At 41.8% G+C, this 27,237-nt stretch overlaps 1 long non-coding RNA gene across 2 annotated transcripts in view; it reads left to right on the forward strand.

Moving 5' to 3' along the window:
- The window catches only part of LOC109266010 (uncharacterized), a 96,479-nt gene extending 85,658 nt beyond the window's left edge, over nucleotides 1-10,821 (forward strand). Inside the window, exon 5 of one of the 2 annotated variants that reach the window (XR_008421206.1) lies at nucleotides 9,506-10,821. This is a non-coding gene — a long non-coding RNA (uncharacterized LOC109266010). Of the gene's footprint in view, nucleotides 1-39; nucleotides 1,619-9,505 lie in introns of those variants that run through there. The other variant, XR_008421205.1, reaches the window with a different exon arrangement.
- Nucleotides 10,822-27,237: the final 16,416 nt, after the last annotated feature.

A 27,237-nucleotide genomic window follows, 5' to 3' on the forward strand; every position in this document is an offset into this window, starting at 1 on the left:
CCTCCTTTTCCTACCTATATGATCTACCTGCCTCTCCAGGCATTTAAATCTGTGCTTGCTGATTCAGTCACACATACCGGTGGTTAAGGCTCCTGTCTGTGCACCATCACAGAAAGGATAGAGTTTCTTGACTCCTGTCAACTCACGTCCCACCTCAGAGGGCTGGCCCTCAGCACAGCGTTGGTCAAAACGTGACATTCCCTGAGAGATTGGGAACTCCAATGTTTATCATATGTTCCAGCTTTGCTTCTTTGATCAGAGAAGATCCCCAAAGAGGGACTCATCAACAGATGATTTTGGTCATTCCTCGATGATATAAAATGCAAGACACAAACATCTCATATGCCTTGTTTGTTCTACTGTTCATGCAGCCAGTTTTGTAACCACAAGAATCTTTTTTAGAAGAATAGATGGCTGGGTCTGGGGGTAGGACTGGGGGGTAGGAAATTGTTGGGCTTCCAGATAATACACTGGTTAATTATGGGACTTCTTATAGTGTTTTTGAGCTGGTTCAGTAGGGGAGAAACAGGGATGAGCATGCCCAAGTTTAGAATTTAGAATGGTCTAAGTTCATTCCAAAGTGTTTATGTGAGTATATATGTGAACATGTGTGTGTGATCATCTTTTTTTTTATTTATTTATTTTGAGGGAGAGGAAGAGAGAGCATGAGCAGAGAGGGACAGAGAGAGAGGGAGAGAGAGACAATCCCAAGCAGGCTCTGAGCTGTCAATGTGGAGCTCGACATGGGGCTCGATCCCATGACCGTGAGACCATGACCTGAGCTGAAATCAAGAGTCAGATGTTCAACCAACTGAGCCACCCAGGTGCCCCTCATCATAGATAATTCTTAAATCTTCTATTTTCTTGAGAACAATATTATGAACTGCATCATTTCATGTAAAAACATAACTCACAGATACAACATGTCTTTAACAAAACTCTACTAGAAAGTGAGAAAGGTATTAACATGTATCCAGGAGACAAATCAGCGTTTGTGAAAATCATGGTGTCATTTATGATACTTGTCAACTAGTTGTAGGCCAGTGGGGGGGAGGATACCCATTCATTCATTCCCTCATCAGCAGATATTACTAAACACCCACTCTAGATTGAACCACATAAACCTTCCAACATTTGAGCTTTTAATCTTTGAAAATAGACATCTCACATGGTTCCACATGCACCGTGCTAGGTACTGTGTTAGGAATGGGGATAGAAGAATAAGAAACAAGAATGGATTCGTAAACAGCAGTGCAATGAAGGGTCACAAGTGCTGTAATGGGAACATGTAGAAAAGCCTGTGAGGACCCAGGGAAGGCGGAAGTCGGGGTGGGAAAGTCTATTGTGGTGAACACGGTAATCTTCTCAGTAGATGATGCAATCTTCTTTTTAAAATTATTAGTGGTATTAGCTAATTTAAACGGAGGATTTCTATTACAGCTCCATGTTAAGAATTTTATATTTATCTCATGTTATCCTCACAGACCCCTATGGAGTAGGAGTCATCATAATCCCCATATTTCAGAAGAGGAAACAGAAGAGTAGAGAGTTTAAGGACTATACTCAGATTACACAGCTGGTGAGTGCTGGAGCTAGGATTCACCCTGTCACCGTGTAGACACAACCATATCATGACCATGTAAACACAACGTTGTCCTGGTTGTGAATAAATAGCAGTAACAAGAACAAAGACTTCTGACTTTTCAGGTCAAATCCGTCTTGGGACCCATAACCCACTTGGTTTCAACCCCTGAGAAACAGTTTTCTGGTACCAGTCTAGACCACTTGGCATTGAAGCAACTAGGAACGTACTTACACTCACATTCACACACGCACGCACACGTATGCTCCCAGGCCCACTTTGGAGTGGACTTACCCCCTTTCTGAGGCCTGAACTTATACCTACTGAAGAACACGATGCAAAGGCGGTAAAATGTGGTGGTTTCTCAAGCAATTCCCTATTGTGAAATGGAACGAGAACGTTGCCATGATGTAAGTTCCAGGGATATTACATGAAGGAGCCAGCTACTATTTTGTATAGTGATTGGTCCTCCTTGGAAGAATTTCAAATGGTCATTATTCATTGGCATAGCCCCGGGGACGATGAGGGGAATAAAAAAAAAAATTGTAAGTTAGAGCCCTTGAGGCTTTTTATCAGGCACCACCTTGTCATAAACACAATGAGATTGGGTTTCCTGGGTGTTCTCAGGGCTCATTATGCAACAAGCCCCTGGCTCTGTCCTTCCCAGAAAAAGTCCAAAAGCCACTCTTGCAATGTAGTCTCCCCCCTGACCTCAGCAGGGCACGGACAGCCAGGGCTCGGAGTGTGATTCTCATAGTCCTGGGATGGAAAAGAGGACTCAGTGTGGAAGGGAAAACAAGGAGAACACACCATCAGGCGACTGTGTCCACCACCTCCTTCTCCTACCATTTCTCGGATTCCTGACCTCAGCCGTGGGCAGCAGTAGCCTTTGTAAGGAGAAAACCAAGACTCAAGCTCTAATGAATGGACTGACAGGTGATTCAAAAGAGGTGTCCTACTCCTTTCATTATGTGAGAATAGAAGTCTTCAATCAGAAGAGGACCCTCACCCAACCATGCTGGCACCTTGATCTTGGACTTCCAGCCTCCAGAACTGTGAAAAATAGATTTCTGTGGTTTATAAGCCAAAAAAAAAAAAAAGGTATTACATGGAATATGTCAACCAGAAATGTGAAGAACCAAAAAAATGGGGAAGGAGTCATGAAAAGAGACTTATCGTTAGTGAAAGGAAAATGACGGCCCTGAGAGGGGAGGGGTTGGCTGTGGCTGATACACCACAACCTGCCACGTCAGTGACAGCAGTGCTGTGAGAATAGGCAAGTCCCCAAATTGCACTGGTTTAGCACCACATTCATTGTTTGCTTAAAGACCAGTCTCAGGGAATCCTTCGCTAACACAGTATTTCACGGAGCCAGCCAGATGATGGAGGGTGACAGAGAACTTGCAAGATCACGGGTGTTCATGGGCCAGGCCCGAGTGTCACACATCACTGTCGCCTACATTCCTGACCTGGAACCGAGCCAGCGTGGACCCACGCAGATACCAGGACAGCCACTTCCGAGCCATGACTCTACGCTGGAGAAGGGAAGCCTGAATCTTCCGCGGGTAGCCGCTGTCTTCGCCACACCTGCACGCGTATTACGATACAACGAATGAACTTCAAAAGACTGTTTGAGAGAGTCCCACTCTCCAATCAGTCACTCATTTCAAGGAAGCACTCACATGGCATCGAGGGTCAAACCACTGAGAAGGGAACCTGTGAGTTTACTGTAATTTGTGACCTAAATTATGTTTCTTGTGAATACCACTCTTTTTATGGTGCTCTAATTTTGAAACATTTTCTGTTAGATCCTAGGTGCCTGGAAATGTTACTGTATTAATCACTTTCAGAATTAGCATTTTTTTAATGGTAAATTGAAGTTTGTCAGGATGCTTTATTACGGTATCATGGACACTTCCTTTGGTTGATATATATTGTAGAGACGTGACAAAGACAGTAAGACCCATATCCGTATCAATGTGGTGTCTGTGTTTTTAAGACACTTCAAATTAAAAAGGGGTTTGCATTTAATGAATCTTTAAATGATTTCCTTTGTGTCTTGAGCTGTCATCCTGATCATTTGCCCCGTAGTTCTTGTTAAGCAGCAGCAGTAGCAGAAGTCCTCAGACATAGAATAGAGGGGGCTATCTTCTGTCCGCCTGGAATGTGTTCATATGTGGTCATGAGGGGTCCTCTGTAAGCAGATAGTGGGAGCAGGGCATTACCAAATCTTTACAGTTCCAAAAGGTGAGGGGACTTTCCCCATCTCATCCTTTCTGAGCATTTCATTTCTGAACACATGAATAGCAGAAACTCTGGGTGTATAGGGGAGGAAAATGATAATTTACAGTCCCGTGTAAGATACTTATTTGAAACTAGATTGAAATATGTCTATATCAGATCTCCATTTTTCTGTGTATCAGTCTATCTGTATCTACCTTGTTTATGTTCTGCCATTATTCCCACCGAGTAAGTCTCATCCTTCTGATACACTTCTTCATGTCAGGGATTGTTTCTTCTATTATTTTTATAACTCTACGTCTACCACCAAAGTGTGTGCATGCATGCAAGCACACACACATGCACACACATACATACACACACACATGACACAGCTTGAAAAGGCAGCCCATGACTTGAAGTTGATTTTGCTGTTTTCTTATTGAAGAAACAAGATATAGTGGCAAAAGAAAAAGACCACAATTCAAAATGATATATTAGAATCAAGTAAGACAGTGAGTAAGTGATGGGAGAGCTCCAACATTTTAGGCAGCAATGGAGAAAGGTGGGGGAGCGTGAAGTGTATACTCTAGGTTGAGTTATCCTACGTTAAAGGGCTATTCTGGAAGTTACACTCAGTAGTTCAGTTTAGACTCTATTTGTCAGAACCTAGCTACAGGTCCGTCCTTGCTGCAAGGGAATCTGGGAAGCATAAATTTTGGTTGGATGTTTTGTGACTGGGATAAAATTGGAGTATTTTTAGTAGAGAAGGGGAGAATGGGCTTTAGACAGGCCATTCACTGTGTCCAGCAGATCCAAGTTATGCTTTGGGGGCCATCACTGGAAATGGAGTCCTAGAACAAAATACAATCAGTTACAGAAAAAAGGCTAAACTCGGGGTGCCTGGGTGGCTCAGTCGGTTAAGCGTCCGACTTCGGCTCAGGTCATGATCTCGCGGTTTGTGAGTCCGAGCCCCACATCAAGCTCTGTGCTGACAGCTGGGGGCCTGGAACCTGCTTCAGATTCTGTGTCTCCCTCTCTCTCTCTGCCCCTCCCTGCTCATGCTGTCTCTCTGTGTCTCTCAAAAATAAATAAATGTTAAAAAAAAAAAAAAAGGCTAAACTATGTTTTCCCCAGTCTGAGTTGTCTTATGGAAATTTCAGCTCTGTTATGAGTTTTTGCTACAACTAAGGATTCCTGCTGTTGTGGTGACAGTGGTTCGTTGGAAAATACCACATCAGCAAGCAGAGGGAAGAAGCCATGTCAAGCGAAGACAAAACCCAAGCACAATCTTCTTTTTACTGAAACACACAAGAGCTTTGCCACAGCATAAATGATGATGACGGAAGTGTCTACAACAGCAAGCAGGGCTCACAAACACCACCGGACACTCCAGCGCTTGGAAGGGCGCTCCGAAATTACACACGGGGGTTAGGTATCACCGACTCGAGGGGGTGGAAAAAGCATTCTCGATCCTTCTCTGCCAGAAGAGGTCTCTCCGCATAGCTGGAATGGGGATGAGTGAGGTCAAGTTAGGCTCAAGCACGGCCCAATGTGAACTAAGAAAACCCTTCACACTGTCTGGGGAATGTTATCCAAGTACTTGAATTAGGCCGATGCCCTAAAACAGCCTAACACAAGAAAGACTTTGGTATCTCACTTCTCTCCCATGTCTTCTTCCTTTTGCCCAGCCAGGGGGAGTAAGTGAATTCATTGCCTGAGCAGAATTAGGTCAGACCAGAGCAGAATATCAAGCTGACAGAGGGGAGCTTCGTGCCAACATTGATTAAATGAGAAGGGAAAAGAAAGTCTCACTCTGAATCCAAATATGGGAGTTTAGAAGGGAAAAGGCTAATGTTAGGCTACTTAAGAATTAATACAAAAAGACACATTTGTTATCAGAGAATCAAAGAGTTTCCATCCATGAGAATACTTTGCTGTAAAGAAGCCACGTTTTTATGTTGATAAATCTTTAAGACGCTCAAGCTTTAGCTGTTAGGCTAAAAACCGTTCATTTGTTTTTTAGAAAGCCTTCAAAAACTGTGCGTATTACAGCTCTTCAAATATATATCATGGCATACATTATTCTTGCAGAATTTTTTTCTTAAGAGTGTTCTGACTGCCACCTTCCACCCTGGAACTGAAAGAGCGGCTCTCCGTCATAAAGGGGACAGCTTCTGACAGTCTTGTCTCCACAAATGACAATCTCATTAATGATGCTAAGTTTATATTGTAAATATATTATCACCACTCTCATACCAACTGCTTATGTTAAAAAATAATTACTAATTAGTTCCAGCAAGTGCATTATAAAAAGGTGGCTAATTTTAACTATTTTTCTTCTCCTTATTTCAGAAAAAAAAATTGAGTGATTCAGAGAAAGCAATCTGTTACCTGCAGCAATTTAGAATTTTTTAATGATCTGTGATCAGAGTTTTTAATAATCTCATGAAAATGGTGGTTCAGGTAACAAGAAGTGACTTGTAGCTTCCAGCTTGTGTCTTTATCCTTGAAATTTAACGATTGAGAATAAAGCTATTTTTTAAACTTTTTTTTCAATGTTTATTTTTTGAGAGAGAGAAAGAGAGACCGAGTGCAAGCAGGGGAGGGGCAGAGAGAGAGGGAGACACAGAATCTGAAGCAGGCTCCGGGCTCCGAGCTGTCAGGGCAGGGCCGGATGCAGGTCTTGAACCCACAGACCATAAGACCATGAGCTGAACCAAAGTCAGACGCTTAGCCGACTGAGCCACCCGGGCATCTCAAGAATAAATCTATTTTACTGACTTTATCTTTGTTTCTGATTTACCTCTAGGATGCCTTGTAAGACGTTGTCTGGACACCCATCCTACTCTCTCTGACAGCAAGCTAATATTCTTCTAGGCCTCTTCTCTTGCTTTCTGCTCTTCAGCCTCAAGCAAATGCCTGGTCCCCGTGACCCCCAACCCCTTGCTGTCTTTAGCTACACCTTCCCCCTGACTCACAGCACCCCCCCCCCCCAATTCTGCCTAGATTCCAAGATGGAATTTTTAAACCAGTCTCTCCCCAGACCATCTTGTCTTCAGCCACTTTCCAGCAAAACCCCAACCTAGGATCGATCAACCATCCATTTTCTCTACTCTTTATACGTTTCCCTATATTGGCTCTACCACAGATTTGTGTTCTCTAATATCAGTTGTTCCAGAAATCCTGTTCATTCCCCAAGAGCTTATATTCCTCGTTGTGGTGGGGCTGAACTTGACCATTCCCCATTGCCAGCTGCAGTCTGGCTCTGCCTGTAGCCTTGCCTGGACACCATTCTTGCCAAGCTGGACAGCACCTCCTCTTTGCCGAGGGTGTATTAAATGGCCATGAGTGAGGGTTCTGGGCTGGACCATTGGGGTCCATATCCTGACTCTGTTACTTATGGGCTGAGTCATCATGGCGAGTTTCTTCACTCCCTTAAGGCTTCATCTTTCATCTACGAGACAGACATGAAAAAGGAAGAAATAATAAAAGAACTAAGTGAATATTATGGATATGATTGTAGAACTAAAGTCTAATAATCTTTATCTTTTCATTGCAGTAGTTCGTTTACTAAACCCTAAATTCAATCGCTGGCATACTGAGTTTAAATTTTCCGTCTCAGTATTTGTTTTGTTTGTCCCACCTTTTTCTGTTCCCCCCACCTCTTTTTTCTCCCACTTGTTTCTTGCTCTCTTTTGGATTAATCAAGTATTTTTTTAATTATTCTAATTTTGCCTATTATCATGATGAGTATTACTTTTATTTGGGTGAGGATACTATCAAATTGTGGATTAAGGATTTGTTTGAGGGACACTGGCAAGGATGAAATTCTTGATCTGGCAGCAAGGTATTATTCTTTTATTTATTGAGCACCTACGCTATAACACGGCCTCTTCAAAGCTCGGAGAATCAAGCAGGGAATAAAAATAATAAAAACTGCCCTCATGCAGTTTATAATCTCAACAAAAAGAGCACGGACTCTGAGGTCAGGCAATCCTGGGTTCAGAAACTAGGGTTGTTGGGGCACCTGGGTGGCTCAGTTGGTTGAGCGTCCGACTTCGGCTCAGGTCATGATCTCACAGCTCGTGAGTTCAAGTCCCGCTTCGGGCTCTGTGCTGACAGCTCAGAGCCTGGAGCCTGCTTCGGATTCTGTGTCTCCCTCTCTCTCTGCACCCCCTCCGCTCGCACTCTGTCTCTCTATCTCAGAAATGAATAAAAACATTTAAAAAATTAAAAAAAAATAAACGAGTGTTGTCACTAACTAGTTGTGTGATTTTAGACAATTGCCTATGCAGTTCATTCAGCTGAAAAGGTTGGGGTGACACTTTCCTCGGATGGTTATTATAAAGACTAGAGACAATGCATAGAAAGCTCTGGCACAGGTGGGGCACACAGTATATAATTATTGTTATTACATTCACCAAACACTACCATCTGAACATCTTGCCACAAACTAGTATTATTAAATATATGCCAAATGGAGACCACTTTAATATTACTCTCACTGTCTCTGCCCACACAATGAGACTGTGATATATGCGCCTTAAATGTTTGTATTTTCCTGCACGCTGATTTTCAATTTTGTGAGCATGATTTACCTCGTGGTACATGAGTTTGCAATACTAATAGGATCTGGAATAATAATAACCATGTGTAACATATGGTGACATTCGCCATCTTCCTAGAGAAGGCAGATGTTTAACGTTAGTGTTATATTACTTCTGGTGATTATTATTAACTACTAAGTTTCACGTTCATGCAAAAAAGGATGGGTGAGGAAAGCAGGATCATGACTTTCAAACAGTACCGTCTACAAATCTACCTACCCAGAACTGCGTAACTAATTAGTAGGAAATGTCTTTTCAAATTCCCTGGCTCATAACTACAGTTGTTCACCTTTGGAATGACTAGAAGTTCAAACTCTTTATAATTATCGCCATGTTGAAGTTAGTGCAGACACTTGTTATGTATTTATCGCGTTTGAGTTCACCTAGACACCAAGGAGCGAATTGCTCATAGTGTTCAATAATACGTGGTTTGGGTTGTACCTCCTAGGAAAATGCAACTTAGCCAGAAAAGAAGTGACTTATTGTTTTACCAGGGGAGGTCATTGGCAGTAGTTCTGGAACTTTGGGTGCCTAAGGATTGCCTGGGAGAAAGCAGGGAGTGAGGGAGTGTACTTTTGAAGGTTAGGATTGTTATAAATGCAGATTCCTGGGCCTCACTCCCTGTGACTCCAAGTGGCAGATTGGTCACAAATAATCCTTAATCTAAAGAGGGAACTCAGTGGGGATCTTTCACTTCTTGTGGCGGTGCCCAGGAATCAAAGCTACGGGTAGGATATCTGCCGAATTATTATCCTTCAAAGCTTTTCTTGGGATTTTTACCGTAGTTATTACACTCTAGAAAAGCTTACAGCTGTACCTTGACCCTACTTTAATTTAATATTTCTATAAATGTTTATCTGTAAAGAAATTATATGAGCTATATTTCTTGACCTGAAAATGAAATCGTACATAGTGATAAATTTAGCTATAATTTAAGGGGAAAGGATGAAATTAGAAATATCGAACCAGTGATTGGCAAAACTAGAGGTCAAGTCAATTCGATCACAAAAGAAATGTATGAGATGTCAAAGAGCTCAACATCCATCAGACAAAAGAAACAGATAAACAAAAACTAATCATACAGTGTTTTAAGCATTAAGGCACAGAGAAAGATACCATGGAAATGAAGAATGATGGTGAAGAAGGAAACATTTGATTTCATCTGGATGCCCAGGGAAGAAGTGACATGTAAGTGGGCTTTGAAAAACAGGTAGAAAGTCATTGAACAGAGGAGGGAGAAGGTATATCGAAGCAGAGGGAAGAGCGTGAGCAAGGATGTGGCTGGGGCAGCTGGTTTATTCAGGTGGGCAGAGTAGTAGAAATAGATTGAACAAGTAAGCTGGCCGAGTCGCGAGGGGCCCTGCATGTCTGCTAAGGACTTGGGACATTTCTCTGTAGGGAGCAGGGAACTGTTAGAGGCTTTTCAGCAGAAGAATGACATGATAAGATCTGTGTTTTAGAAATGCAACTCTTGCTGTGACACATAACCAAAATGGGGCCTGGTCTGTCCTGCCCCTGGACCTTTGTACATGCAGTCCCCTTGCCTGCATGCCTTTCTCCATCTGTGGCCCTGGTTTGTGGCTTCCAACTGTCTCTTGCTGCATCTTCAAGCATCTGGCGGTTCACTCTGGTCTACTTAACTCCTGCTCATCTCCAGGTCTCAGCCTTAGATGTCAGTTCTTCCATGAAATCTTTCCCGGCAACCCCACCCTACCCCAGAAATGGGTCAAGTGCACCTAATATGTATGTGCTCCCCAAAGGCCCTGTGACCACCCCTACCAGAGCCTTTGTCCGATGGTAACAAAATCAATATGTCTTTCTCAATAGACTGAAAACTTGAAGTCAGGGAATGTATCTTGGTTCATTTTTACATAGATCATGTCTGCCTCCTCCCTTGTCTGACTTACATGGACACTCTTGATTTTCCTTGAATTGATTAATTTTTGGCACTGGCCATGGAGCCTGCTTGATAGTCTCTCTCTCGCTGTCTACCCCTTCCCCTCCTCTAAAATTAAAAAGAAAAGAAAAGAAAATATTTTGAACTGAATGATAATGAGAAGACTCGTCAAAACTTGTATATGCAACTGAAGTCATTATTTTTTTTAATATTTATTTATTTTTGAGAGAGAGAGAGAGAGAGAGCATGAGCAGGGGAGGGGCAGAGAGAGAGGGAGACACAGAATCTGAAGCAGGCTCCAGGCTCTGAGCTGTCAGCACAGAACCTGACAGGGGGCCCAAACCCATGGACCATGAGATCATGACCTGAGCCAAAGTCAGATATTTAACTGAATGAGCCACTCAGGTGTCCCTGAAGTCATTCGTAGGGAGACATTTTATACTTTTAAATCAATGCATACAGTTAAAAAAAAGAAGGGCTGAAAAAAAAATCAATGGTCTAAGTATCCATCTCAGCAGTAAACAAAATTTTGTTAATATCTTACAGACATTTAAAAAAAAATAAATAAACATCTTTATGTCAGCCAACTTGAAAATACATATGAAATAGATGAATTCCTAGAAAACCACTACTTGCCAAAGCTGACTTAAAAAAAAAAAAAAAGCAAAGCCAAAACCCAAAAAACAAAACTCTAAACAGTCCAAAATAGATGTAAAAAAATGAGTCCAAATAAAGGATCTAATGATGATGGTGATGGTATTTGGAGTGCTTTGTAGACCCTAGCTCCCATTTTTCCTATTGTGGGGTTTTTATTAGGCTAATGTCTGGATTCCCACCTTACCTCTTATTTATTCCTCTTGACAGGTTATTTATTTAACCTCAGAGCGGGGTTGAGGGAAGGTTCTAGGCATGCTCAGTTCAGTCTCTCCTTCCCTCAGTTCAGATCTGGCTTCCTGATGAGAGGCTCTCTGCTCTGCAGGTGGTAACCTGCTTCTCTTCCCCAGGAGACTCGCGATTGTCCAGTGATGCCTGTAAGTGGGAGGGCAAATTGTCTTCTGGGAAAAAAGATTAGCAAGGTTGCACGTCTGGAGACGTCTTCTCTAACTGCATCAGTAATAAAAGTAACGTTTAGAGCTTCCTCTGCCTTCGCCCTGTGTTTATCTCTCAATTCTTTTCCAACCTGGGAAAGGAAGAAAGTCATATTATTTATTGATCTTTTAAATTTTCAACAATTAAGTGGCTCCATTTCCTCATCTGTAAAGTGAGGTAATAATAGTATTAAATGGGTTGATGTGAATGAAGTGATAAAGACGTTGTCTCATAAATAATAAGCACTTAATAAATGCTACTTACTAGTTTATTTTAAAAAACGAAACCCTTACTGCATGCCAGAACTGGGCTAAATGCGTTATTACTGCATTATGTTGTGTAAGATTTACAAGAAACCCATGAGGTAGGCGCTGTAATTAATTACTCTTATGTCATACATGAGGCTGAAATTTGGGACAGTTAAGTAACTTTGTTGAAGGTCACACACTCTGTAAGGTCTGCCTTCAAAGTGCTCAGCTCTCCCTTGCAATGACAGGCCATTGGCAGTTATAAGTGGGTGAAACGAGAGAGAGCAAAGGATTTGCCGTGTGGGAGAAGCCATGTGGAGTGCAGGCCAGCTAATAATAGCCCTGAGTCCTGAAAAAAAAACGACAGTAAGTTCATTACGATATTTAAAAGGATGTGGTTTAACAGAAGATTCAAAGTGACATTAGATATTCATGGAACTGTAAGCACGTCCAAGAGTACTTATGAGTGATTTGAATATCGCACCGCTCTAAGAGAAAAGATTCGGGGCTTTTCAGATGTCTCTAGCTAACCTTCGGACCCCTAACTCCATTCTCTTTGGTGTTTTAGCTCCACGAGAAAGTCCGAAGGGTTGAACCCTATCCCCAGTCATTCCCACGCAGGTTAAGTTAGATCACTCCACTCTTGCGAAAGATTCCGAAGATTTCCTTTCCTCTCCTCTCCCACAAAACTGGGCTAGCCAATACCTTCTTTCTTTTCAGCATCACAAGCTTTTCCTAATCATTCCTGAGGAGAAGGAAAAGACCTTTTCGGAAGGAGTGTATGATATCTGAAGCAGAACTCGGTAGCGCTTGGTGGAGGAAACATGACTTCTTTCAAGATGAAAACATACAGGCCCCTTAAGCAGATTTGGATCTTGCTAATATTCATGCAGGTGTTTGGAAAATCTTTACTACCTGAATCCGGGCCAGGAGCCGGAGAAAAAGATGTTCCTCACACTTCAGTGAGGGAGTACATGGGAGGGGATTGTAAAGACTAGTCATTTCAGGAGCCAAAACTGTAAAATTCTGAGAAGGGAGCTCTGCATTAAATTTCAAAGTGCTGTTCACAAAAAGTCAAGTTGTCCAAATATCTGGAGTTAATGAATTAATCAGCATTTGGAACATGTAAACACAACTAGAAACACTTCAAAGGTTTTTTTTTTTTTTTTAATGTATTTGTGTGAAGTCTTGTTTCTTATTGAATAAATTTGACATGTAGCAATGTGTACATTTAAGGTGGACAGCTGTTACTTGGATACATTTATGTATTGTAATATGATTGCCAATGTGGCCATATTTATCCTGTTACATAATTACAGTACAATATTACTGTCTGTATTTGTAATATTGGGCATTTGATCTGTATAGCTTATTTACTACTAGTCACAAGTTTATAGCCTTAAACACCGTTCATTTTTATCCTCCTCCCATCCCCGGATAACCACTATTTTACTTTGTATTTTAGTGTTTAAACTTGCTTAGATTCTACACAAAAGTAATATCATACAATCCTTGTCTTTCTCTGACGTAGAAGTGTTGTTCTTCATGGCCGATCGTGCTGTCTTTGGGCAAGTATGAATCTGTTCTCAGGGAGCTCGGTTTCCCCATCTGCAGTGAGGACTCTATAAAGCATATTGGCATGTAAAACGGATTCTTCTAGAAGGCCCTTGACTTTGACTTTCTTGGATACGGCAGCTATAAAAACCACAAATACCTGAGCCAGATTTTCCTTGTGCCCGAGCTCCCTGCCCCAGGAGGATGTAAAACGCTTTTCAAAAGTACCATTAGCTCTGGTGAATTGCGACTTCCTTGTATTATATGGTACCCAGGTGGCTTTTAAGTGTTAACACAACTTCCTCAAAACTGCCTCCCTGGGTCCCAAGGATTAACTAAGGTACTTGGAAGGTGAGATCTGCTCATCGTTTTAAGATTTTCTGTATTTTTTTTATAGGGCATCTCCAGTGAGGCCACCCCAGAGTTTCCGTTTTATAGGAATGCCCCTTCCCAGCAAGAAAGAATACTTAGGAAGCTGGGTGTGACATCTCCAACATGAAAACAATAAAAAAAATGGTTCCAGTTGCCAATCGGAAACGAATGTTACCTTTCCAATAAGAAAGAGTGTTTTTGTGAAGCTCACTCTAACATTCTTTAAGCCTGCCTTTCGGCAGTGAAGAGAACACAGTGAAAGTGTCTGTGCACGCCTATGTTAAGACCCCTCCGTGTTGAGGTCTCAGAAGAGAACTGTCCTCTGTCCTTCAGTTGGCTTTACCATTCCTTGTTTTCTTCTTTAGGTAGAAATATTACCTCAAGTTCAAGGCTCGTGCCCTAGCTCAAGCCCTAGCTTCAGGCAGTTTTACAGAGATTTTTGTAGAGTGAGTGTCTGTGAAAATCATAGCAATTTGCAGTCTTGGATTACCCCCAAATACTAAGCAGAAACCCGTGTCTTTTGGCGACAAATACCACAAGCCCAGGGGAAAAAAGAAAACGTAACATGTGGAAAAAGAAGGCAAACAAAAGGGGGTAAATAAAAAAGTGGGTAAAAGTACCAGAGGTGTATTCCCCCCATTTCCAGAGAAACCACTCAGTCACCACGAACACTTAAACTTACTTGGGAACCTCTCATCAGAGGAGCAAGTAAGACTCTCTATCAAAAACCATAAGAGAAACATTCATTACAAAACTGAGCAAAACATGATTTTGCTCAAGCTTATCAGAGCAAGAAAAAAGGAAATTCTATAAAGGCCTTTTCCAACTGCATTTGTACAAAATACATTCCATGTTGTTGATCCACACGACGTTTAAATCAAGTTTATTTTCAGAATGGTAACCTGAACAGGACTGCTATACTGTGTGTGTGTGTGTGTGTGTGTGTTGGGAGAGGGATTGCTGGGGTCAGAGACCATAAATGATAAACAATGAGTAATAATTGTGTGGGAAGTAAAACACATCTACCTTCTTATGCCGTTATATTTGTAATTATTAAATCCCAGACTTGAGAGAGAGAAAACCTCAGGTTCAGTAATAAAAACTATGGTATCTGCCCAAATTTTGCAAGAATAAAATCTGTGTGTGCCAGGGAGTTTTGATGGATGATGAAACATCTTACATTTTGCTCTCAAGGCTTTACCAGGTCTCCAGGACCACGGCTGAATTACAGCTTTGAAATGCTCAGAAATGTACACTTGATTCCTTAGGTAAATTATACATGAAGCTACGCTTTAAGCGTTTGCTAAATTTATAGTTGCTTTAAATGGTATAGAATCCCAAAGTGTTTGGCCTCAAAGTAGAGAAAAAAAACTATGCTGATTTTAAAATAATGTTCTGTTTTTATTAAAACATGTACATGCGTTATGGGAAATTTGGGAGCTCCATAAAAGAAAAAGAAGAAGAAATCATGCAGAATTTAGCGCTCAGCAATGAAGACCATTGTATCATCTCACATATTCTTTCCTCCGACATTTATTGCGGCCACACAGTAGAACGTTGTATGGATGTACCATGGTTTATTGAACAAATTCCTTGTTCTAAGAAGTTGAGGCTTGTTTTTGAGGTCTTGTCCCAATACATAATATGACAATGATCTGTATACGGATCCATTCGATCTCCTGCCATTAACTCTGGGCAGGAACAAACGCACATGAAGGGAAAATGAGAAACATGGCGGTGGAGAAGAAGCGTCGCTTTCTAGGAGGTCGGCTCTGCCTCCCTTAGGCCCTGTGGGCCAGTGTCTGACTGGCCTGCTGCCTCCAGGGCTGGGTGGCAGTCTCCTCATTCAGAGACCCGCTTTGGATAGTTTCATGGGGAGAGATCCAGAAGACTCCCGGGGAGATTCTAGAAACACCTCGTCTTCCAGCTCCAGGAGGGCGGACAGCTCTGGGGATGAGTCTAAGCTGGAGACTGGGATCTGTGGGAGTGAGGGGTGGGAGCAGCAGGCAAGGTGGAAAGTCTTCTCTTGGCATATATACTATCAATATATCCCATTGCTTTGAGAAACACTGTGGCTCTCCTGCCCGGGCGACTCCTGGGGTGCCGCATGCCCTCGGGTGGGTGCACAGGGTAGTAACAGGCTGCTTTTATGATTCTTGCCTTGGCAGGGACAGCGTCCCCCCTGTGCTCTCCTGTTGCAAAATCTTCACTGAGTCCTTAGAGCCCACACGGCGTAATTCCTTAGTCTGGAATTAAGTAAATGAACTGCCCTCTCCCTCTCTGGCCCAGCCTCGCCTCGCCACTCGTTCTCAAAGTGCTGTCAGGACTCTGTGCTCTCAGCCCCCTGAGCTTGAAATGTCCTTCCTCACTTTCAAAGTCTCCCTCTTTCTGTAAAACATCATGTTCTCTGTGGAGCCTTCTCCAAGAGTCCAGGCAGAGTTACCTTCTCCTCACTCTCGTCCTCATACCGGTCTCAACCTCAGGTTGGATGTCCCCGCATTGCCTCCCCCAGGACGCTGTGAACCTCTTCACGGTGATGATTGAGTCTCTGTGTGTCTGGCTTCTCGGTAGTGAGAGCAGAGTCTGACACACAAAAGGCACAGCTTTCCAGTTTCAATTTATTTTCACACGAATGGGTTGAATGTTTGAAGCCACCAAACTCAGGAATTTGCTGCTGAGGATATATTGGATATATTGGATATACTTAGGATATATTGAGAGCATATATGCCAAGAGAAATAATTGTTTTAAAGTTTATTTATTTATTTTGAGACAGAGTGAGCAGGGAAGGGGCAGAGAGAGGGACAGAGAGAATCCCAAGCAGGCTCCACACCATCAGCACAGAGCTGGACGCAGGACTCAGTCTCACAACCCTGAGATCATGACCTGGGCTGAAATCAAGAGTCGGACGCTTAACAGACTGAGCCCCGAGGCGCCCCTGCAGCTAAATATTTTTAAACAGCATTAATGAGCCAATATCCACCTTTATAATGAAGTCGTCTGTGCAATCCACCTGACCTGGTTATTAAAATGGGGGTAAAGTCACAAAACAAATTTGTCACAAAACAATTTTTGAAGAATCTGTTGCTTTTCATTATATCCTGTTTTTAAAATGAACACCAAAAGAAGGAACACAAAAGTCGCAGCATCATATTATCTTCTTCAGAAGTATCTCTTATTCACCTTGGTTTACTGAAGTATTCATGGGAAGAGCAGAGAATCTTAGAATTTATGTGAAACCCAGAATAGGTCCCCACACATCCCCTTATTAGAAGGCTCGGTACAATGGGACCTCAATATAAAGATGGAGGTTGTTATCAAATGGTTACAAGTCATTTCATAAGAGACTCTTAAAAACTGAGAACAAACTGAGGGTTGATGGGGGGTGGGAGGGTGGGGAGGGTGGGTGATGGGCACTGAGGAGGGCACCTGTTGGGATGAGCACTGGGTGTTGTATGGAAACCAATTTGACAATAAACTTCATATTTAAAAAAAACCAAATGGTTATAAGTCATCAATAGGAACACACAGTGAATGTTTCAAAAGTAAATATAAACTAATATATTCCTTGGAGTGGCTTTTAATAATTTTTTCTCACTGAGTTCTTGGGAAGGGCCACCAAAATTCACGGTGCGTGAAAGCCCAGAAAACTTCATGTGGTGGCCATTTTACGCAAGAAGTGAAACAGTTTGAAAAGTACCTTCCAAACTCTTGAATTTTATTTTGATAGTCAGGGTTTGGTATAAGGAGAATTTATCTTGGAAGGCACACTAAGAAATGAAGTAAGTGAATTTAATCCTACCGGATCTTGGTGTAAGGTGAGTTTACCTGCAGAGGCTGTCAGGGCAGAGAACCACAGGGGGTCCCTGTGGTTGTCCCACCCATGCTGGGGCAGCCATAGCTCCCTGTGTGTGTAAGTAATTCTGGGGACAAGGACTGCATGCATTGTGTATAAAGGACAGTAAGGCCCACGGACAGAGGCGGCCAGGGGAACAACACCAGTCCTGAAGGGTTTTCCAAGGGAATGTCATCCTTCAGGATTCCAGAAAATGAGTTTCTAAAGGGAAAGCAGCTTGCACTTGACTTACGTTATTTCCATGCTTACATTTACATTTTGGTTAAATGCGGACGCTGTTAGTATTTTTGAGCTTTCTTCCACTTGAAAGTCATTTAAACAAGAGCCTAGATAAGTAAGATAGAGATGGGAACGTGCAGGAGAGGCACCCAGGATGGGTTTCTCCTGGGGAAGATCCCAGGAAATTGAAGGTTGACATAACACAGGGGCATATACTAAACGAAACAGAACATCACAGTTCTTGAAAACTATAGAGGCATCACACACAAAATAGAAGACCAGTCCTAGAGGAAAAAAATTCTGACGTTGTTAACAGTCTGTGCCTCTGGGTAATGAAGACAGAGGGAGACTTAAACTTTTTATTTTGGGCTCTATGTCTGGAGCTTTTAAAAAATACTATTATATGCATGCCTTGCTTTTAGTCAAGGAAGAAAACCTTAAAGTAACTCTAATGGGTACACCCTTTAAAAATAAGCAGCTTGGATTTCAGGTCCTCAGGCTATGACTCAATGTGTTGAATCTTTTAAAGACGCTGCCTTCGTAGTCTGTGTAGCACTAAATTGTTGCTGTTGTTTCCATTAAACATCTATTAACTGTACCAAAATGCTCTATAAAATAAAAATGAGATACTTATAGCAATTTCCTTAAAATCTAAAAACCAACGAAAGAGAGAAAATAATGGGGCTTATCTTTTCCCCCACAAGTCACCTTGTTTTCATGTGTCCTCAAATTCATCTAATGCATGAAACTTTTCAACTTAAATGTAATATAAGCAAAGTACAGATAATTCCCAGTGATAGCACTCTTAAAGAAATGCCCCATAAAATCATGGTATTTGTATTCTATTTCATGAAAATGTAATTACCACCCCCCCTTCTTCAACCCAGGTGAAATGAGATTGGGTCTTAACAAAGCATTCTGTTTATTGTTCCCTGTTTATTAATAGGGGACCAATAAAGCCTTTTAAATGAAATGTAATTCAATAGAATTAGTTTGAAAATAAGTAGAGCACGTGTGGTTAACTTTGCTTTTGAAATTACCCTATCAGGTGCAGATCTTTGTAATTAAAGAATCCTAATTCACAATTCTCTGAATCACTGCATTTGGCAGGCAAATGCCAGTAATTTTCATTTCACAACACAGTGCCTCAGACAGTAATAAGCCAGAACGAAACACATGCAGGTTTAATCAGGTAACAAAGCATGTCAAATACTTATCCTGAAACAAGGGAGTCTGGCACATGAAGTGTGAGCCTCCGAGAAGTCCCTTAGGGGATGTTATATTCTCTGATCTGTACCTTTTCACAGCTTCTGCTGACACCTTTAAGAGCAAAAAAAAAAAAAAAAAAAAAAAATCTCATCCCGAATGGGCGTCAGTATTCAAAACAAATCGCTCTCAATGGGACTTCTGGGAGCCAAAGACACAAACACAGGTGCGCACACACACATGCATAAATGCACACATACGCACATACGCACATTCATTCACCGATGAGTATCCATGCGAGTATAGATGCAGATAATTTTTTTTAAAAAAAAAGGTACTTAAAGAATAGTCTTTGCTGATCATCAAGTAACCTTGGTTTAAATGCCATAAGAAGGGGGAAAGAATGCTACATTTAAATATCAGGAAACTATATAAAAGTTCAACTTTTTGGTCTCTAGGGTTCCCAACTAGCTGTCTTAGAACCCAGAAACAACCTATCAAAGTGTTGCTTTTAGACGGAGAATCACAAGGCAGGAAGACTTTCCATGGCTCTCTTACAGCAGCCTGGGGATCCTGACTAAGGGACCTGAGACCTAAAATCTATGGACTATGGAGCAACCAAGGAGCTAGTGAGCAGAAACGTTTGTAAAATGCACAACTGTAGCCTACATTCAAAGGTAAGTCTCACCCACCAGTGGACATGATTGCCCACAATAGTGCCTCCCTTAGACCTAGAGAGCCAGGGTGGCCAGCCTAGAACCCTCTTTTTGCTGTGCCTCTCCCTGTGGGGTGAAGAGTCCATAGGGCCAGGGGGAAGAGCCCATCAGAATCCCTGTCACGAAGGTTGGGGTATGGGGTCCCCAGTACACACACCCTCACCTCAAACAACTGGAAGTCATTTCCAAGGTCCTTGCTGTCTTTTTCTGAGGTCCATCCTCCTGAGGGCAGAGTTTATTGCTGGGGTACATACTCTAGGCCCAAGGTGGTGGCCAAAGGCTGATTGTTGGAGTGGCTATGACTCAGATCTTGGGTTGGGGTAGCCATAAGTATGTGCTCTATGTCTTTGGTGAGGTAGATGGAATATAAGCAGGAGAGAACTGGGAGTGAGCCCCGGGTGGAGGCAGGTGGATCTATTTATTCACTTTCCCCAGCCCCACATCATTAGGAAAGGACCTGGCCACATTTCTGCTGAGAAAACCTTATGTAGGTTAATCTGAGGCCTCAGGATCTCAACAGGACGATGTATTTAGCTCCTTTCCAATCTCCTTTCTAGTCATGACCAAGAAGCTCTCCTTGGTGGCCTTCCGTGGTTATCTGACATTCAATGACAAACTTATTTTCAACTGTAGTAATGAAACAAAATGAAATATAAAAATGCCTAGTAAAGAAACATAGTGAAGATTTTTTTTTCCTGGTCATCGTATACATATAATCAAGCCAGTTGAAAATTAAAATAAAGTTTTACAGTATGAGCAATTATGCAAGTAATGGGTGAAAACTTTATAAATAAAGTAGTTTTTGAAAAAGAGGGGAAGCATATCTACATATTTGTTGCAATCATGAGCATACCTTTCAGTCTAATAGCAAGTACATCAAAATTACATGAGTAATAATTTAAAAATTTTGACACTAAAAGTCAAATATTTCACGTATAAACTAAGATTGGTGTTTACCAAACAAAAATAGTATGGTTTGCAATTTGCACCTTATTTCTCTGTTTTAAATTTTAAACACGAATGAAAGTGCTGCATAGTTACAATGAATGACAGAATTGAAATGACTGAAATCTGTTTCTTATTCTTTCCACTCACTATGTGTTATGGACGGAATTATATCCCCTCCCACCAAATCCATATGTTGAAGTTCTAATCCCCAATGTGATTGTATTTGGAGATGGGGCCTTTATGGAGGTAATTAAGGATAAGCAAAGTCATGAAGGTAGGCCCTGACCTTGTAGGATTGCTGACGTAATAAGAAGAGAAAGACACTGGAAATCTGTCTCTGGGTGTGCACAGAAGAGAGGCCATTTGAGGACTTCGTGAGAAGATGGCCATCTACAAGTGGAAGAGAGAGGCCTCAAGAGAAATCAGTTTTGCTAGCACTTTGATCTTGTACATCTAGCCTTCAGAACTGCGAGAAAATTATGTTTAAGCTCCCTAGTCTGTGCTATTTTGTTATGCAGCCCAAGCTGACTAATATCCCATGATTGTTTTTTATTGTTTATTTTGTATCTATTATGTAATTGCAGGAATGTGTAGTACCATAGAAAATGAAAAGTACACTGTCACTGAAACAAGCTTGAACAATTTCAAATCGCTAGCCACAGACTCTTGAAAGAAAATGTGCTGCTCAGTTGGCATGGGTGGGGGCCGGTGGGGAAAGGGGGATTCTCTTCATTAAGTTCTAAGTAAAACACCGTGCTTAGTAAAGAACGCATAATCAAAGCATGCTAATTTGATATAATACTTTTATGTGTAAAATCAATAAAATCTTCAGCCATTATTCTAAACATTAGAGATGAAAAAAGATTTTTTTTAGGAAGGCATGTTTTATCACTGACATTTTTAGAAGTGCCAGCACATGGAGATAATAAAAAACAGAGACTTGTACCTGATTTTATCGCTGCTTGTAAATTCTCTACAAATCCCGTACCCCTTTATTACCTGCATTCAGAAGGACCACTTCCACAGCTGTTCCTTTGATATCCCACTGTCCCTCCTTTTTCTGGATCTTCTGAGAAGCAGCCATTGGCCTCATGGGACAGTAGCTACAGTCATCTCAGTGGGTCTCACATCACATGAGAACTCAGGCATCGTGATCCCTGAAGGAAGGGAACTGACCATCTGCCACTCTAACTTCAGGGTTGAAGTAATATTTCCTTCAGGTTACAGCGGTCCTGCATCACGGGGGAGGAGAAAAAAAGGAGTGGTAGAAAATACATTGAGCCTCTGTCCAGAATTCTTTGTCAGCAAATGATAAAGGAGTCTTTTGGGGGTCTATTTTCAGGTTGATCCCTTGGACTCTGTTATTATAGCAGGTAGTACTAACAGGTAGAAGACTATTGGCTCCAATACTAATATTCCATGTGATTTACTACCTTGCTGAATTTTGGCATCTCCAGTGTTACTTAGAGCTGAAAAGGTACACTGAGACTGTGTTTAGTCATTGGCAAGCTATGGAGCCAAAAGGAGCTTTGGTTGGTTTTAAGAGCCACAAGGGGAAGTCTGGTTGCTAAAGGGAAAGGAAGACAAGAAACTCTAGCTCTTTTTTTAAGAAGGAGCTTCAAGCAGTTCTGTTGCAGAAAGCCCTACCACTCATCTCTGATTTAATAATTATATTTTCTGACAGTTCCCCTCATGTACCATATCACTTATTAGCTGAGTGCCAGCTATCTCCTTGGTGTAGAACAGAACTCCACCCCTCCATCTCTTGGAGTAGAAAATTCCAGAAAGATGATGGTGCTTGGGGGGAGCTGGAGAGTCCTGTAAACAAGCCATTAAAATGATGTTTAAAAACAAACAAAAAAAGATCTGTCCATTTCAGAGTTAATTTTAAAATATGTATTTCAGAACAATGGAGGGATTTGAAAAAAACCTACCAGCTGGACTTCTAAGGGGAAACAATGCCTGGTACATAGCAAGTGCTCAGTAAATAGGTATTGAGTGAAGGTTCTCAGCTCCTTAAAAGAAAGCAATGATTTGCTTAATTTTCGGCTAATTGTTTAAAAACAAAGAATACACGAATATGTCCATTTTTCACTCTCATACTGGCAAGCTTTATGAGTTAAAAGGAAGAGGAAGAAATGGAGCTTCGGTGAGTAGTGATGTCCATGAGTGGCAATGACAGAATTGGTATAAAGAAGGGAAATCCTGGAGTCTGAATCTGTGGCCTGAACCAGACTCTTGAGACATCTGGTGGGACAAACAATTCCTTGGGAGAGGTCAGGCCACAGATCAGAGCACAAAGCAGCCTGCCCTTGGATGGCGAGATAAGGTGACATATGGTGGAGGGAAAGAGACCCTTCTAGGCCCTTTCAACAGGGCCAGCTAAGGGGTGGCCACAGATGTTTGGACAGCCAAGGGACTTGCAGAACATTGGGCTTTTTTCCCACCTCATCTGGAGCTCTCCTTCTTGCCAGATAACCTGGCAAGTCAATAAGTCTTCCTAGACCTAAAGAGGGAAGGTGTAACTCAGCATTCTGACCAATGATCTAATCAGATCATCGACCCAAAATGCCTGAGGTCAGAAAGTCATCACCTATTGCCAAAACATTTAGGTTTCCAAAAGGTGGCTCTGAGTAAATTGCATCCTTCTGAGGGCAGTGATAACCACACTCAGAGTGTGCTGTCTTACTCACTTTTTATTATAACTAGACACCAGGTAACAGCTTGGCAGAGACATTATAGAGTAATTTCAACTGCAGATAACTGGGTAGAATAGAAATACTTCAAAGTCCTTTCTTAGGCTGAGGTTCTTTTGTGTGATTGCTTTCTATTCTCACCTTACATTCCCATATTCCACTCCATTAACAGATGCTGGGACCAAGTACGTATAAATGGATGATGTTCAAGTCAGACATGGAAGGAAGAAACATCTAACCACCGCCGCCCCCTCCTCAATCTATTCCCTCTTCCTTTGAGAAAAAAGTCGTATCAGTAACAAAAGTTCAAGGTAAGTCTCCAATAGTGCCACTAGTGTTTTATTTTTGGTGAGAGAGGCTTCCACAAAGCGTAATCCAGAGCTAAATCCAGAATGTCATGTTCCCTGAAGCTCTTTCCTAGATAAGGAATATTATCAAATTGCCATTTTCTACCCAGCTTTGCAGGTCACCAGATTTCTCCTAGTCCAGAGACCTTGAAGCAGAAAACAAAAATGGGGTAATCGTAATCATGTGACCTTGTTGGGGGCTCAGTGCCTGCTTTGCCCCATGAAGAGTGAAGAAACAATAGAGTCCATTATGCAGAGTGTCCCCAACACGAAGCTACCCCAGAGTGTGTTAAGTTTTTTCTTTCAGTAAGATTTTGAATGAGAAAAATAATCTGATATGGTTCCACAAACAACAAATTTTTAAACTTTGTGATGAAGCCCAGGTGCTTATTTCCTTTGACCTTGACCATGGCCAACATGCTCCATCAAAATAACCTTGGGTTACCGGGTATGGATGTATGGGCTTGGAGAGAAATAATAACGGCAAGGACTTGGTAAAAACAGTAATAAGAACAAGATGGAAGAAAAGCAACAAACTGCACCAAAATGGAATGTTCCATTCAGGAAAAAAATCTTCATGGATTTTTTTTTTTTAGATCCACTATTTTGGACTTTCAAAAGTGAAGGCAACATGTTCTAAAATGCTTGGACTGAGCTCAAACAGACTGTGTCATTCCATCTTGACAGAGATCTCTTCCAAAAAAGACTCACTGAACTACTCTGGATATGAATTAAATTCCTTCTGTTGAACAATCTCAACTTTTAAATATTTGGGAGAAAACTCAAGTTGACCAAAAACGCATTTTTTTTTCTTGCTTGATATTCCTTCTGTATGATGCACTGTTATTAGTGAGGGTTTAACATTTACCTTTAACGTACCAATTGCTTATTGGAGAAAAAGTGATGGCAGTCAAACAGGAAAGTACTACAAATTAAGTTTTGTTTTGTTTTGCTTTTTGCCCATTAAACTTTAGACTTCATTTTTTTTTTTTTTTACATTCTATAATATGGTTGGGCATTGGCAAATTTACTTGTTTCTTTGACAAAAATTCTTTATTATGTATCTAACATATACCAATTGCTAAGTACCAGTAATTCAGACAGAAAGGAATGAGACTCCTTTGTTTCAAGGGATCCCTGGCCTGTCGAGGGAGATACATTCACAAGCCAGGGATGACAATACAGGATAATACCTGCCTCTTTAAAGGAGGAGAGGGGACAAGAGAGGGGACAAATGAGCCTGTACTGTGTGGGGAACAGAGATCTCAGGGACTACCATGAAAATGTGATTTGTCCATAAAAATCACTGTGGCGATGATTATAAAAGAAATGATCCAAAGGCCCATGCTAAAATATCTTATGAAGTTATACATCATGTAAGTGTTCAATGCGTCATGCTATGGATAATTTTTTAAAAGTTAGCAAAGTATTCATTCATTTGCTGCTAGTATATTTCCTTTCTTCCTTTTTAATAAAATTGAAGAAAAAAGGACATATTCATGTGTATGCAAAGTCACTTCAGCTCAAAATAATATTCATTCGTCCATGAATGGAAGGAACAGACACTGAGCAGCCTGCAGAAGGCGCTAGAATTTCTGTTACATTCGGCCCTTTACACACTCATTTTCGAGAGAACTGTCTTACTAGATTTCCAAGAGTGAGTTGTTCATGGTGCACGTTCGCTGATCCTCCAAGATGGATGCATTTTGGGTCAAACGTTTCTGCATCAAACAGGAAGTTCCTGTTCACGATGTCTTGCTCATAATGGCTGAGAAGGTGATCAGGGTCTCTGGCACCACTAGAGTAAGTGAACACCGTCCGGCACCAATCAAACGCCGGGGTGTTACATGAATGTCTCCTTATTGTTTCACAAGGGGGTGTTGGTGACATTTCTAGAGGAGGCACGGTTCTTGGCATTTTTCTCACGAGAGTGCCCTCTGCTAGCTCGATGAGGGAACACCTCCCATCTGATTAACGAAGCAGGAGGCAGCGGGAGAACAGTCTGGGAGGCCAGGGAAATGCACTGCCCTCTATGTGGCTGCTTTTGGGTGATGGGTGTGCCCTGATGTCACGATATTCTCAGCTAGAGCCATTGGGAGAACGGGCAATGCGAATCTCCTAGGTTTACCCATAAGTTCCACCGAAGGGGAGTTAAGTTACATTTTTATTTTCCTAGGAACCCCCCTTCTTCTGTCGGTAAATATGAGTAGCTGTTGGCATCTACAGAAAAATGGGGCTTATAGGTATCAATTTGGAAGTTTCATCTCTCTGGAGAAATTGCAAGATGGAACATCATTCTTGATAATAATCTCTCATTGTGACGGAGTCACTGGAGGGAAAGGGGAGCTTTGTTGTTGGTCCAATTCGTGGTTTAAGTACCAGGGTTTATGACACCTAAGAGTATGCCTTTTAGAGAAAGTTTGATTGGCTCTTCAATTTTCATGGGGCGTTCACCCATGTGTAGGAAAGTCAGTCACTGTGGAGGGGATGATGGAAGTTGAAAATACAGTCTCTGCTCCAAAGAGTTCCTAGCATAAGGAAAAGGGCCGTTCATTTTTAGACCTTAAAGAAACCTTAAAGGTGATGTGGTCTAACCCTCACGCTTTAAATACAGGGAAATTGAGGCTCGAGGAAGCCACTAATTTGCTCCAGGACACATAGCAGGTGTTAGAACTAGTATTCAGCTCTTTATCTATGATCTTTTAAAAACAATGCATTGGCCTTTCTATGAAAGGGGGTAGGGTTGGGGGGAGACGAACTCTTTGATGATGTGATGAGCCGGGTATCAGAAAGGAGAGCTCTCCACCTACAGGTCTGGGACTACTTATGAGTAAATGCTGTGCTTTGCTTCCCACCATAACCAGCCTCCAGTTGAGCAAATCTTGATGGTTGAATAGGGTTTCACTTTCAACCTCAGGCTGACAGAAATGGTCATGATTCACCCAAATTCCCTGTGAACAGAAACAACTTGACTTCTCACACCTCCGGTGAAGGCTGGACAGTAAATGGTAGATGGCTTCTGGTCTCAGTTCCAAATTTTTCTGGCCCATTTGATATTCTTGAGAGCATATTTCAGATTGACCATATGTGCTGTGAACAGCATCCACATCTCACCAGTTGACATGGGGCAGCCATGGCTGCCTGGTAAAGCCAGAGTTCTACCTGTGTGTGGATAAATTCACTGTGTGTCGTATAGGAGTCAAAACTCAGCTTGGCTGTGGAGTGGCTTAAGACTGGTCATCTTTCAGTGCTCTAATAAAAATAAAAACTCCACAAATGGCTGCGTTCTAGACTTGGTTTAGAGTTGTACTCAGTTGCCTTGACAGACGAGAACGCCCAGGAACAAACAGGGAGCTAGTATTTTCTTCTGAAGGGTTTTGAAGGAATCTGCTTGTCTTATAAAAATCTTGTTGAGGATCCTTATATGTCAATGACATTGCTAGCTGCTCTGAGATAAGAAATTCAGAGTAGGAATCATTCGGTTCCAGGTTACAGACTCACTCCAACTTGCGTAAGCTGGAATGTGAAATTTGTTGGAAGGAGATGAGATTATCACTTGGAGATCGGGGCAGAAAGAGGATCCAGGGTGCATGAAGGCCTGGAACAAGGAATTGGAGCAGAATCGGGAACAAGCATCTTCCCTGAGGAGCCTCTGTGGGCCATCTGCTTCTCTCTGT

The sequence above is a fragment of the Panthera pardus genome, unplaced genomic scaffold (genome assembly GCF_024362965.1).
Source record: "Panthera pardus isolate Hobbes unplaced genomic scaffold, ASM2436296v1 HiC_scaffold_1, whole genome shotgun sequence".
In the NCBI taxonomy this organism is placed as follows: Eukaryota; Metazoa; Chordata; class Mammalia; order Carnivora; family Felidae; genus Panthera; species Panthera pardus.